Genomic DNA, 15,419 nt, shown 5'->3' with positions numbered 1-15,419 from the left:
AAAAAATTAATTAGGGAAAACGCCATTTCATTAATTAGCTACTGCAATTAACAGTAACGAAACGGGCCGATATGCGCCATACCTCATTCTTTGTACCAGTTTTCAACGGGTAAATAATTACTCATAGATGAACAACATTAATCAGTATAATAAAGAATTTTCTTGTTATTGCGGACAACTAACAATCTTTCGCATACAAATCATGAATTCATTACTAGTATTAGGTAATATATTAACTCTCCTTTCATCAGATTTGCTAATGAATGCCAATTCATAACCAAATTATTCAAATTTAACAGATTTCATGTGACAGTCTTGTGTATCGACGTATTTACCATGTATAAAAGCAATGATTTTACTGTGTCTAAATGGCTTATTGCTCTTCGTCTGCCAACAGGGATGTAAGTTATATATGTTGTATAGCTCGCGTACAGTCAGGGATGTAAGTTAGATACGTTGTACAGCACGAGTACAGTCAGGGATGTAAGTTATACATGTTTTATGTGACGGTTACAGTCAGGGATGTAGGTTATATATGTTGTATAGCACGGGTACAATCAGGAATGTAAGTTTTTTATGCATCTGAGGTCATATTTTGTTAATCTGTCCTTCAATGTCCTCTTTATTTTTTAAATGTTCTAAATATTACTTGTTTTTTCTTCGTTTTTAGATACTCAATAAACTCATTTCATGTGATCTAATATGTAGCAGTTTACAATTCTCATTGTCAAGATTAGCCATAAAAATTGTGCCTATTCCAAGGTGACTGATGATCATTGAACCAAAGAATCTATATCTTAACCACAGTTGGACACCCCCCCACCCCCCCCCCCCGGTCGTATTTTGTGTTAAGTGTGTATATGCGTTATGTATCCAATATATACTTTTAACCTTGTTATAAGTGTTTTTAGTCCACAAAGAGATTACATTGATAAATCATCTGGAGGAGACTCCCCAAGTACTGATAGGTGGCGGCGAATCAGGGTCAAATTACAACCTGAAATTCTTCAGAACTTTGATTATCTTTTTGCGAGCCCCTCTGTTTTTAAATTCAGTTTGAAAAAGCTAAATTGTGGTGACATTCACTACACATGGTCCTCTAATAACATCAAGTAACATAAAAACAGTTTTGAAGTGAAAGACTTACCCTGGTATCATCCATTTGGGCTTTAAGTTAGGTTCAACAACCATAAATTATATAAAATGATCTAACACTAACCATTTCTGGATAATGTGGCATTCATCAATGACAATAGCTTTGGCGTTATGGGTAAATCTCTCGTTGGACAATAATCCTTTCCCTTCAGTAGTATTGAGAAGAGCCTCTGGATGATACAAAATAATTGAATATTCCCCGTTGATCACAGTTGTAAGAGGGACATCACATTTAACATCATACTTTTCAAGATCAACATCATCTAGTGTATCCGTAGTTTCATCAACTTAAGTTTTTATGTCCAGTTTGCAAGCTGAAATTCCACGCTTTTTCAGCGATTCCAATTGGTCTTTTTGAATGATATTCAGTGGTGAAACAACGACAATGATAGGGTTTGAACATGTGGTGTCAATGAATAGTTTTGGCAGTAGGTGAAAGATTATACTTTTACCATAACCAACAGGTAAATTAACCAGTAAGTCGCACCTTTCATTACATAAACACTCTAATGCCTCACTTGCTTTTTCTTTTAAAACCAGGCCAGGTTCATAATCACTTACCATTTTGTTCAGAATATCTTTGGTGGCCATCTCGCTGAACTCACAATCATATATATATATACGTTTTAGGTGAAATAAACGGTTATCTCGCAGCTTCGGTAACTGGTGGGTGACGAACGAAAAGTACACTTGTACATCAACGACAACTCGAGCCAAGAATGTTTACAAACAAGACTATTTACTCACAAATACTCCTCCGCAATGTAATCCATACTAATAATGATTTTCTAAATTGATATAAATACTTCTCAAAGTAAATTATTATCAAATGAAGGTAACTGACACAAGAGGAAATTGATACATAGCAAAAAAAAATATTACATGCCACAAATACGTTTTTCAAGAATCTTGAAATGGCGTGAGCCGTTTACAGAGGTAATGAAGGGTAACCGCAATGCACTCTGGGAGAGATTGATTACCGACATGTAGATTATTACTGCCAGTAAGTGACTAGAAATACATTCATGCCGCAAAGTTAATTAATAATATGACGTCGATGTTAAAGTTATTAAAATTACAGGACCTTAAACCATTTTTATTTTCGCGTATACAATTATTCGTGTTGGTGCTACATTTGTATCTCACGAAATAATCGGACATTTTTCATCCAACGAAAATTAAGTGGTTTTCAATAGATTGTTACCAGAGGAGTAAAACATGAGAGACATTTTGTTATTATATAATAATGTTGATTCATTTTGTATTATATCATGGTCTCTAATTAAATGAAATGTAAAACATAAAAAGTATCCAAGTTAGAGATGTTACAAGATCATTGTTTTCTTTTGAGGCAGTTAAATGCAATGGATGCAAAAATATGTGCGGAGAGTACACACCATTGCTAATACTATATGTTCTATGAAAGAAATGTATGTAATGTAGGCAGGTAACGTAAAAAAATAGGATGGGATACGTTTAACGAACGAGGAAATCGCTTATGGCAAGTGAAATGTTTCAAAATTCAAAAATATAAATATTCATTGCATGAAAAATACATGTATATGTTCAATATTTTTCAAAACATATGGTGTGATAATATATATATGTTCAATAATTTTTCATATATATATGCGATATATATACATATTAGCAGCGGTATAGATAACAAATTGAATTATATATGTCTCTGATATTAGATATGCTCCGATTTTGCATTATTTTCATTGGCTAATACATGGTCATGTGAAGTTCAATATATAGCATATGGACTCCGGCGTTATAACATTATTTGGACCTCAACAAAGGTCCATAATTGATATATATGTTCAATATTTACTCAAATATATGTGCAATGTTTGATATATACATTCGATAATTTGTATGAACAAATTTTGCAAACATTTGCATGACTTGCCATAATCGCTCTAAAAGAAAAGTTTCGGAATGTTTTAGGTAAATCATGATTATTTCAATATTCATATTTACAAAAAGTCACTATTTTTGATACAAATCGGATAATTGTTGCATTTACAAAAATAAAAATGCAACAAAATGGTATTTAATATGCCGTGTGCTGACAGTCTTCAAGACATTTTAACGCTCAAAGAATCAAAGAAGTAAAGTTATAACATTTGTTATATATTATACAACCTATCACATTTCAAAATCACAGTACGAAATAAATCCATAGCATCCATTTTTTAAAGAGAAATGATGTCTAGTCGTATTCGGTTTATGGGACACTGAAAAACAGGAATAAAATTTGTACGCGATACTTTACATACATCACATTATACTGGTGTTATAATTGGCATACAGATAGTGAACACCTTTCCCTACCGGGATTGTTTCGACTCAATGTTTAAAAGTGATATTGGATATGTAAAATATATATAGTTCATAACAGGATATGTTAATCAGATAACATTACATTTTATCAACATATTTCCATATGATAACAAAGAGATTAATTGTTAAGTTAAAAATATAAGTAAACACGTTTTTTCCCCATTTTCCGTACGGGTACATCGGATGACCACTTTTTCGGATATAATTAAAGTTATGTTTTAGTACACTAAATTAAAATGAGTCATAAGTCGGTCCTCTGATGCGTTCTGTGAAAAAAAAAATTAATTAGGGAAAACGCCATTTCATTAATTAGCTACTGCAATTAACAGTAACGAAACGGGCCGATATGCGCCATACCTCATTCTTTGTACCAGTTTTCAACGGGTAAATAATTACTCATAGATGAACAACATTAATCAGTATAATAAAGAATTTTCTTGTTATTGCGGACAACTAACAATCTTTCGCATACAAATCATGAATTCATTACTAGTATTAGGTAATATATTAACTCTCCTTTCATCAGATTTGCTAATGAATGCCAATTCATAACCAAATTATTCAAATTTAACAGATTTCATGTGACAGTCTTGTGTATCGACGTATTTACCATGTATAAAAGCAATGATTTTACTGTGTCTAAATGGCTTATTGCTCTTCGTCTGCCAACAGGGATGTAAGTTATATATGTTGTATAGCTCGCGTACAGTCAGGGATGTAAGTTAGATACGTTGTACAGCACGAGTACAGTCAGGGATGTAAGTTATACATGTTTTATGTGACGGTTACAGTCAGGGATGTAGGTTATATATGTTGTATAGCACGGGTACAATCAGGAATGTAAGTTTTTTATGCATCTGAGGTCATATTTTGTTAATCTGTCCTTCAATGTCCTCTTTTTTAATTTCTATATATATTTTTCTTCTTTTTAGAAACGCAATAAACTCATTTCAGTGATCTATATGTTGCAGTTAAATTCCATTGCTAGATTTGCCATAAAAATTTGCCTCTCCAAGGGGACTGATGATCATGACAAAGAATATTTCTAACCTCAGGTGACACGTTGTTAAGTGTGAAATGTTTATTCCAATATTAATTTTACCTGTATTGAATTTGTCCACAAGAGATTACAGTGATATATCATCCGACTCCCATGGACTGATAGGTGGCGGCGAACAGGGTCAAATTACACCTGAAATTCTTCAGAACTTAGATTTCTGTTGCGGCCCAGTTTTTCATTTCAGTTGAAAAAGCTAAATTGTGGTGACATTCACTACACATGGTCCTCTAATAACATCAAGTAACATAAAAACAGTTTTGAAGTGAAAGACTTACCCTGGTATCATCCATTTGGGCTTTAAGTTAGGTTCAACAACCATAAATTATATAAAATGATCTAACACTAACCATTTCTGGATAATGTGGCATTCATCAATGACAATAGCTTTGGCGTTATGGGTAAATCTCTCGTTGGACAATAATCCTTTCCCTTCAGTAGTATTGAGAAGAGCCTCTGGATGATACAAAATAATTGAATATTCCCCGTTGATCACAGTTGTAAGAGGGACATCACATTTAACATCATACTTTTCAAGATCAACATCATCTAGTGTATCCGTAGTTTCATCAACTTAAGTTTTTATGTCCAGTTTGCAAGCTGAAATTCCACGCTTTTTCAGCGATTCCAATTGGTCTTTTTGAATGATATTCAGTGGTGAAACAACGACAATGATAGGGTTTGAACATGTGGTGTCAATGAATAGTTTTGGCAGTAGGTGAAAGATTATACTTTTACCATAACCAACAGGTAAATTAACCAGTAAGTCGCACCTTTCATTACATAAACACTCTAATGCCTCACTTGCTTTTTCTTTTAAAACCAGGCCAGGTTCATAATCACTTACCATTTTGTTCAGAATATCTTTGGTGGCCATCTCGCTGAACTCACAATCATATATATATATACGTTTTAGGTGAAATAAACGGTTATCTCGCAGCTTCGGTAACTGGTGGGTGACGAACGAAAAGTACACTTGTACATCAACGACAACTCGAGCCAAGAATGTTTACAAACAAGACTATTTACTCACAAATACTCCTCCGCAATGTAATCCATACTAATAATGATTTTCTAAATTGATATAAATACTTCTCAAAGTAAATTATTATCAAATGAAGGTAACTGACACAAGAGGAAATTGATACATAGCAAAAAAAAATATTACATGCCACAAATACGTTTTTCAAGAATCTTGAAATGGCGTGAGCCGTTTACAGAGGTAATGAAGGGTAACCGCAATGCACTCTGGGAGAGATTGATTACCGACATGTAGATTATTACTGCCAGTAAGTGACTAGAAATACATTCATGCCGCAAAGTTAATTAATAATATGACGTCGATGTTAAAGTTATTAAAATTACAGGACCTTAAACCATTTTATTTTCGCGTATACAATTATTCGTGTTGGTGCTACATTTGTATCTCACGAAATAATCGGACATTTTTCATCCAACGAAAATTAAGTGGTTTTCAATAGATTGTTACCAGAGGAGTAAAACATGAGAGACATTTTGTTATTATATAATAATGTTGATTCATTTTGTATTATATCATGGTCTCTAATTAAATGAAATGTAAAACATAAAAAGTATCCAAGTTAGAGATGTTACAAGATCATTGTTTTCTTTTGAGGCAGTTAAATGCAATGGATGCAAAAATATGTGCGGAGAGTACACACCATTGCTAATACTATATGTTCTATGAAAGAAATGTATGTAATGTAGGCAGGTAACGTAAAAAAATAGGATGGGATACGTTTAACGAACGAGGAAATCGCTTATGGCAAGTGAAATGTTTCAAAATTCAAAAATATAAATATTCATTGCATGAAAAATACATGTATATGTTCAATATTTTTCAAAACATATGGTGTGATAATATATATGTTCAATAATTTTCATATATATATGCGATATATATACATATTAGCAGCGGTATAGATAACAAATTGAATTATATATGTCTCTGATATTAGATATGCTCCGATTTTGCATTATTTTCATTGGCTAATACATGGTCATGTGAAGTTCAATATATAGCATATGGACTCCGGCGTTATAACATTATTTGGACCTCAACAAAGGTCCATAATTGATATATATGTTCAATATTTACTCAAATATATGTGCAATGTTTGATATATACATTCGATAATTTGTATGAACAAATTTTGCAAACATTTGCATGACTTGCCATAATCGCTCTAAAAGAAAAGTTTCGGAATGTTTTAGGTAAATCATGATTATTTCAATATTCATATTTACAAAAAGTCACTATTTTGATACAAATCGGATAATTGTTGCATTTACAAAAATAAAAATGCAACAAAATGGTATTTAATATGCCGTGTGCTGACAGTCTTCAAGACATTTTAACGCTCAAAGAATCAAAGAAGTAAAGTTATAACATTTGTTATATATTATACAACCTATCACATTTCAAAATCACAGTACGAAATAAATCCATAGCATCCATTTTTTAAAGAGAAATGATGTCTAGTCGTATTCGGTTTATGGGACACTGAAAAACAGGAATAAAATTTGTACGCGATACTTTACATACATCACATTATACTGGTGTTATAATTGGCATACAGATAGTGAACACCTTTCCCTACCGGGATTGTTTCGACTCAATGTTTAAAAGTGATATTGGATATGTAAAATATATATAGTTCATAACAGGATATGTTAATCAGATAACATTACATTTTATCAACATATTTCCATATGATAACAAAGAGATTAATTGTTAAGTTAAAAATATAAGTAAACACGTTTTTTCCCCATTTTCCGTACGGGTACATCGGATGACCACTTTTTCGGATATAATTAAAGTTATGTTTTAGTACACTAAATTAAAATGAGTCATAAGTCGGTCCTCTGATGCGTTCTGTGAAAAAAAAAATTAATTAGGGAAAACGCCATTTCATTAATTAGCTACTGCAATTAACAGTAACGAAACGGGCCGATATGCGCCATACCTCATTCTTTGTACCAGTTTTCAACGGGTAAATAATTACTCATAGATGAACAACATTAATCAGTATAATAAAGAATTTTCTTGTTATTGCGGACAACTAACAATCTTTCGCATACAAATCATGAATTCATTACTAGTATTAGGTAATATATTAACTCTCCTTTCATCAGATTTGCTAATGAATGCCAATTCATAACCAAATTATTCAAATTTAACAGATTTCATGTGACAGTCTTGTGTATCGACGTATTTACCATGTATAAAAGCAATGATTTTACTGTGTCTAAATGGCTTATTGCTCTTCGTCTGCCAACAGGGATGTAAGTTATATATGTTGTATAGCTCGCGTACAGTCAGGGATGTAAGTTAGATACGTTGTACAGCACGAGTACAGTCAGGGATGTAAGTTATACATGTTTTATGTGACGGTTACAGTCAGGGATGTAGGTTATATATGTTGTATAGCACGGGTACAATCAGGAATGTAAGTTACATGCGTACATACAGCACGGGTACAGTCAGTGATGTAAGTTACAGGGATGTAAGTTATCATTAGATGCACAGACAACAAAGAATTTCAATTTTGGATGTATGGTCACAGCTTTAATGAATATATACATATGGCGGCACGGTCCATCAATAGACCAAAATGGCACGCCATCAAACAAATTCAATCAAAATTGCAACACAAATTAATTGATAGATTCTGGGAAACAGTAATCCACCAATTAAGATGGCCGCCGGTCCATCAATAGACCATAATGGCAAGCCATCAATCAAATAAATTGATTGATTCTGGGAAACCATCCTCAATCAATTAAACAATAAATTCAATCAATTAATCAATCAATCAGATGTCAATAGTGATCAGTGATACTGGGAAACAGATTCCAACTGATTCACGTCAATATAAACAGCATATATATGACATCAATGGATTGAGGCGAAGATATTCTGGAAAATGACAACAGTGCAAGAACTCTTTTAATATCTGGTTCAAATGTGAAGGGGCATGGTATTAAGACCGAACACCCTACTTATAAACACCAGTACAAGGCAAAGAAAATGATTACGTGCAACAGCATGTATACAATTACCTTATCCATCCGACCGATCATGTATTTAAAGTTATGTGTGTCATATTTTGGCGGAAAATGACATGCTATATTTTTCTATGTTATATATTGAAAATCATCAGATTTGATTAATTAAGTCGCTAAAGTCATTCAAATAGACGAAAAAACATGCATGAGACTTTATATGCACTGTAAAATTCTTGTTTGTATGTCTTTTTATTTACCTAGAAACAGACATGCAGAAATCAATTGATGATTACTTATAACACTGTAATCAAAAATGTGAAATTCATTTGTAGACATGCTCTGACCGTATGCACATATTTTACTGTGCTGTAGATAAATATAAAATGATTTTGAGCAGTACTGCCAAAAATCATTTTCAGGTCTCTACTTGTAAAATAAAAACATATACGTTGTTCGTATTGTAATTCTCAAAATGTTGGTAATGTGTGATTGAAAATGAAATATTGAATGCTCTTATTGCTTCGTGAGAATGAAAATTACGGCACACATGACTTTGACCCGCTTCCCCCACACGTGTACATGTACCAATAAACCAATACTTATATGTTGTGTAGCACGGGTACAGTCAGAGATCTTTTTGTTATATGACTTTGAGTTTTGCCGTTTTCTGATTGGTCTAAACGATTGTTAAGGTCTTAGTCGTTTTGCTGTCCTTGTTTCAAATTTGTGTTATTACAAGCGTGGCGGGTATATAATCAAATTTATATGTTTGATAGCACGGCTACAGTCATTGATGTAGGTTATATATTTTGTATAGTACGGGTACAGACAGGGATGCAAGCTAAATATGTTATAAAGAACGGGTACCGTCAGGAATGTAAGTTATATAATCATGTTATATAGTACGGTTACAGTCAGAGATGTAAATTATATACGTTTGACAATACTGGTACAGTCAGGGATGTAAGTTGTATATGTTGTGTAGTACGGGTACAGTCTGGGATGTAAGTTATATACGTTTCATAGTACGGGTACATTTTGTTTGTTTGTTTGATTAATTTAACGTCCTATTAACAGCCAGTGTCATGTAAGGACGGCCTCCCATGTATGCAGTGTGTAGCGTGTGTGAAGTGCGAGGTGCGTGTTTTTGGAGACTGCGGTATGTTCGTGCTGTGTCCTCTTGTATAGGGGAACTGTTGCCATGTTTATAGTGCTATGTCACTGAAGGATGCCACCGAAGACACCAAGCAACACATTCAATCGGTCACATTATACTGACAACGGGCGAACCAATCATCCCACTCCTTGTATGCTGAGCGCCAAGCAGAAGCAGAAACTACCACTTTTATAGACTTTGGTGTGTCTCGGTCAGGGGACAGAACCCAGAGCCTTCCTCACAGGTACGAACGCTCAACTCAAGGCCAAATGTGAGGCGGTGCCAAGGAGGCATTAAGAAAGATAAAGTCAATTAGAAAGAAGATCCTAAATTTAGCCGCCTTATTCTAATGCCCTACCTGCAGGGCCAGTACGGGTACAGTCAGGGATGTAAGTTATATATCTTGTATAGAAAGGGTACAGTCAGAGTTGTAAGTTATATGATTATTTTGATAGTAAGTTATATATTTTATATAGTACGGGTACAGTCAGGGATGTAAGGTAACTATATATGTTTTATAGTACGGGTACAGTCAGGTATGTAAGTTATATATGTTATAGTACGGTTACAGTCATGGATGTAAGTTAGATATGTTGTATAGTACGGGTACAGTCAGGGATGTAAGTTATCGATGTTGTATATTACGGGTACAGTCAGGAATCTGTCCCTTAACGACAGGTGATGTACGGTACGGTCGAGATCTTACCGGCAACGCATCACCTGTGTCAATGACATGTTTGTAGATAGATGTTTGCCCTAATTCACTCATGTCTGCTGCAAAAGCTGTCCTATTTTGTTGTAGTAAGGTCAACAACTGTGACTTTTGATCGACAGACAAGTCGGAATTAGATAGATCAAATGACAGTGTTGATGAAGGGGAAGTGTTTGTTGGTGGTGAAGATGGTCTAGTGGGGGTGATGAGGAATTGACCGTTGGTACGGATGCAATGAGAAGTTCTCTAGGAATGATAACTTTGGATGATGTTGGATTTATAACCTGTGCAAAAGCATGTTTCTTAGGCTTTACGAGACATTTAGCTCCCATGATTTCGAATGATTGCAGTGCCTGTGTAGGTTCTAGTAAAACATCAGACCAAATTTTATAGGCTTTGAATTTCACCGGAACATTACAAACTGACAAGGGTGGTATAATAGTATCGGCTGTAACTCTCGCGTGTCCTGGGATGATTAATTGAGTAGTAACTTTGTTGTTGCCCAATGTTAAACATGCATACCCTAAATCAAGGTTTGCCTTATGTTGTTGGAGAAAATCAAGTCCTAATATCATTGTATATTGAACCTTTGGTAAAACATAAAATCGATGTGTGAAAGAAGTTTGGTGGACTGCGACAGGAAGATCAATTTAAGGTAGTTTTCTGGTGAGGATTTTGACGTGAACAAAGGGACGTAACTCTTTAGCAACATTTCTATGACGTAAACCAATTTTTAAAATATTTTTGGTTATTAAGGTGTTTACTGTTAAAAAGAAACTAAATATGATGTTTCCATGAAGTCACAAGTTTTTATTTATAGTTTTAGTGAAGAATAGTATCATTTTACGACATATCGTATATCGGCGCAATGACCGGAAATGTAAACAATGTCGGTCGAGTTTTCATGTGTGTGGTGAGAGTGACGTCTTTCAACCGTCATTAGGAGAATAATATAGAGTCAGTGCACTTGTAATGTGACACTAGAAGAAAGATAAACATGAAACACCAAGATTTAGTTTATCGTGGAACTTTAGGACTAATTAATACTTGTGACTAGACGGACAGACCAACTTGCAGTTGGGCAGTCGAGCTCAAGATTATAAACTTGACAGCTGCCCTGGAATGTTGAAAGAATGATCATGCCAAGGATTTATAAGTGAGAAGGATTCGTGTCTGTCTCTTTACATTACTAAACACCACGCGAGACGCCTATGAACCGGGAATAAAAACCGTTTTTCTCAACAAATACTTGTCTTATCGAGTCAAACGAAACACCATTGTAAAGTTTATTAAATTCCACGACGTTTATAACTTGCTTTAAAGACGGAATGTTTAGGGGATATGTCTTAAATTTTCGTTAAAAAAATCGACAGCTCATGAAATGACAGCACCGCTTCAGAAAGTAAGACGGTAACCCTCGCACCCGCAAGCTACATCAAAGGCTGCGCCGGCGGATATCAAAGGAAAATCAGTCGTCGCCCAACGTCACGGTCAGTGCACAAACACAAAAGCGCCTGCCTTGGACTTCCCCAAAACCCAGTGTGACTTATCCTTCTCATATACGTCCTTGGATCATGCTGATAATTTACGACAGTGTGTTTGGTGATACAGTTGCGGAAAATGAGCCCTGTCTTACATCGATTTCACGTAACTGCCTCTAAGTACTAGTACGTAATACTGACTGACACTGTTCAGAATATCTTACAGTCTTAGGCTAACAAGTTATTCAAAGTGGCAAGATCTTCCAACTGACGGCAGTAAATAAGGTACATTCTAAATGTAAGTACATTTACATTTTTATTACATTAATTATAAACGCAATTATCAAATGCAATATATTAACAATGTGTAAAACACTTATTCTATAGCTAAAATGTTGTACATTGCACTCAGGTAATATTCCCATCAGCCCCTCCACACATGTACAATGTGCACACATTAATATTCATTTATCAGATTTCAGGTCTATGATTTATAAATGATACTAGGTTAGGGTATTAGAAAAGAATGAAAACTTGTTCATCTCTGTTTTTTTCTGAACTGATATTGTTGTAAAATTTATGAAAGTAACAAATCATATTTCTTTGACACATGAAAGGCCTAATGCTATACATCTGTACATGTATGTTCTCATATTTTTGTTACAGAATGGCTGCAGGCACATCACAGTATTATTCGACTAGGAACCACTCCAGGAGCAAATTTGTGTTCAACATGTGTGTACAAGAGGAAATGAAAATTCTGTGACCAAAAACATTTTCAGTTTTGGTACTCTGACAATTAATTTATCATAATGGTGTAAAATTTTCTTGGACATGTGTCATACACATAATGTGAAAGAGGCATATATACCTGGTGTATGTTATCGGGTGAAATTCTATTATATGAAATAAATAAATCAATAATGCAGTATTGTGTTAGCTTCTTTCATGTTGGATATATAGACATGAACTGTACATGTGTAATATAAGAGGAGCAGACAAATACATGACAAGACAAGAGTTCCAATCTTGGATCTCAAATTTACAGATAAACTACTGTACCTAATACTGATCCAGAACCATATTACACATGTATAGGAATAGTCTAGATTAAATTTCTTATTCATGCCAATGAAGGCAATTTCTGGTGCAAAATCTCTAATATATAGTACCTTTCACATACAATGTACATATATAAATTTATATATTATATATATATATAAAAATAACAACAACAACAAAATTTCTTGCTAGCACTTTTGTTGTGTCATGATTGATGGCTCTTTATATATACCTGGTATATACTTGTTAGCTGTAAGGCGGAGTAAATTAAACATGCAATGATTAATTATTTATGTATAATAATGAACTGGATACAGAAGTCTGAAGCAGATGTGAAATGGAATTCTAATGATTTATAATTTTTTTTACAACTTATATTCACTATTCACATATCATATCTAAAATGGATATTTCTTTTCCGACATTTACAAAGTTATGGCATTACACCATTCATTCTTCTTGTGAAAACAATAAAATGTTAAATACATATAGGTGAAATTAAAAAAAAAAAAGACATTTTTTATTAAATTAATTTATTCAACATACTTACATAATTGTAGGTATGTAAAATAAATATGAATATTATAACTAAGACCTGTACTTTGTGGTTCTGTCAGTCATGTTAAAAGTGGCAAAATTTATTATTATATATGATTCTCGATGTCCTCTATTTGTATCTGAAAAACAATATAAATTTTGAAAAAAATTAATTAACTATATACTATTACTATTTTGGAAGAATAAAAAATGTTTGTTGCAATGTTTGCATTAAATTGGATGCACCCCAAATGAATAGCAATGTATTTGGTAAATCGGGCCAGGGGAGATAACTCTGTAATTTTTTGGTTTTCTCTTTTTTCATCATTATTTCTAAAGTTTCAACACTAACCTATTATTTTTTTTTCAAATATTTGTTCGTTTAGGTCTCTTTTATCATATGAAAAAAATTGGAGAAGATGTATTTACAACAATTTGGATAAATTTTAGTTTAAATGCTAAAAAAATGTATTTAAATCATGCCATACATAATCAATCATACCCGGATGAAAATAAGAAACAAATGGCAACACATGCATTTTCATTTACAATTTTTTGCTCAAACTTTGTCAATGACATAGTCATGAATCAATTTGAAGAAGAAGAAAATTAACCTGATACTTATATTTTGTTTATTTTAATAATTATTGTTCATAATTGAATTTTTCATGGAAAATTGATGAAAAAAGTTTAAATAAGTAGGCATTTTCAAGAAGCTATAGAGAAAAAAGAAGCACACCAACATATATTTTTTATTGCATTTTTTTGTTTGTCAATAACCCCTCTTTCAAAAAAGTCATAAGAAAAAAAATGTATTTACAAGAAATTTTTGACCCCTCAGCAGAATACATCCTTAACCTAAAACTGGGTGAGATTCACCGCCTACTCCTAAAACTGATGTGATTTTAGTAGAACTCTTTATATATTTACAAAAGGATGTCTTGTCAAGGGAGGATTTTGCTACTACACTAATCACGGCACCTGTATCAACTAGCGCATTGACAGGTAAACTGACCACTTTGACGTGTATGATTTTTTTTATTGCCCACGGCTGTAGAATTCATTGCGAGTGGCTTTTGTTTGTAAGTTCTGTCTGTGGGTCGCTCATGTGAACCACAGTCAGTAACGTGTCCCTATTTGTTTTGACTAGAACGGCACACGCGCGAGAAACGATTTTGTTTCTGGCAATAATGACAAATCTTGCCCATGGCTGGACAGCGTGACCTATCCGTACAACTACCGCCGCATCCTACGCATGGAAATCTGTTGTCAGCATTTCGCTGTTTAGGCGTCGCGTTCCGTTGGTGTGGGGAATTGTGATACCGCGGATTATGTTGTTGGGGTTGTCGCGGGGGTTGAGACGCGAACGACGGACGAGAAGAATGAGACGACTGATTGGAGAAATGTTGACGAGGAGTTGAATGTATATGTTGTTTTTGAGGTCTTTGGGATGACGTATTAGTGTGATTTAACGCAGCTATGGTTTCGGACTGAACTAGTTTTTCTTCTAGTGTGGCCATACGTGCCAATAGAACTTCAACAGGGAGGTTGGTAGAATTGACTGTAGTGATAGGGCTTGTAACCGTTCTTTCTGCTAAAGTGGTCATATGTCTTAACTCATCTAAAGTTTTAGGTTCTTTATTTGAAACTACCGAACGTAATTCTGGCCTAAGGCCATTCATAGCTACAGCTAACAACAGTTCTTGTGAAAGGTCTCTATTTGCCGTTACTGAGTGTAACCTAGTAAGATAATCTAACACACATTCCTCTGACCGTTGCTTGGTCTCAAAAATAGTACCATCTAGCTACGCATTATCGTATTAAAATCAACTGGTAAATGCGTTTCGTAAGGCCGTCCAGTCCTGGCGGACTGCTGGCTGT

The 15,419-nt window shown here is 34.0% G+C and overlaps 1 long non-coding RNA gene across 1 annotated transcript; it reads left to right on the top strand.

Moving 5' to 3' along the window:
• The first annotated feature begins 11,108 nt into the window (after nucleotides 1-11,108).
• On the top strand, nucleotides 11,109-12,867 carry LOC138316545 (uncharacterized). Its single transcript, XR_011207656.1, has 2 exons — nucleotides 11,109-12,237; nucleotides 12,606-12,867. It is a non-coding gene; the product is annotated as an uncharacterized lncRNA (long non-coding RNA).
• Nucleotides 12,868-15,419: the final 2,552 nt, after the last annotated feature.

The sequence above is a fragment of the Argopecten irradians genome, chromosome 1, assembly GCF_041381155.1.
Source record: "Argopecten irradians isolate NY chromosome 1, Ai_NY, whole genome shotgun sequence".
NCBI classification, from domain to species: Eukaryota; Metazoa; Mollusca; class Bivalvia; order Pectinida; family Pectinidae; genus Argopecten; species Argopecten irradians.
Note: the sequence above shows the minus strand (reverse complement) of the source record. Positions and strands in the feature narration are given on the sequence as shown.